Source organism: Gavialis gangeticus, unplaced genomic scaffold (assembly GCF_001723915.1).
Source record: "Gavialis gangeticus isolate Ggan-Ray unplaced genomic scaffold, GavGan_comp1, whole genome shotgun sequence".
Lineage (NCBI taxonomy): Eukaryota > Metazoa > Chordata > Crocodylia > Gavialidae > Gavialis > Gavialis gangeticus.
The window spans coordinates 163,760,687-163,760,977 of record NW_017728992.1 but is presented as its reverse complement, the minus strand read 5'-3'; positions in this window follow the sequence as shown (position 1 = coordinate 163,760,977).

Below are 291 nucleotides of genomic sequence, written 5' to 3'. Positions count from 1 at the left end.
AGGTGAAGAAGTGGTTAAAGAGGTCTGCTTTCTCCTCTGGTGCAGCCACCAGATTGCCCAGAGCATCTTGCAGGGGCCCCACATTTCCTGGTGCTTGCTTCATCGTCCCTATATACTTGAAAAAGTACTTTTTATTGTCTTAGAGCTAGGACTAGCATCCAAGATCAATGTCCGCCTTAGCTTTCCTGACAGCCCCCCTACAGGCCCAAGCAGTGGAGGTATACTCCTCTTTCCACTGGTTGTATGCTGCCTTTTTGGCAATCGGGCATTCCCGGATGCCCTTGGTGAGCC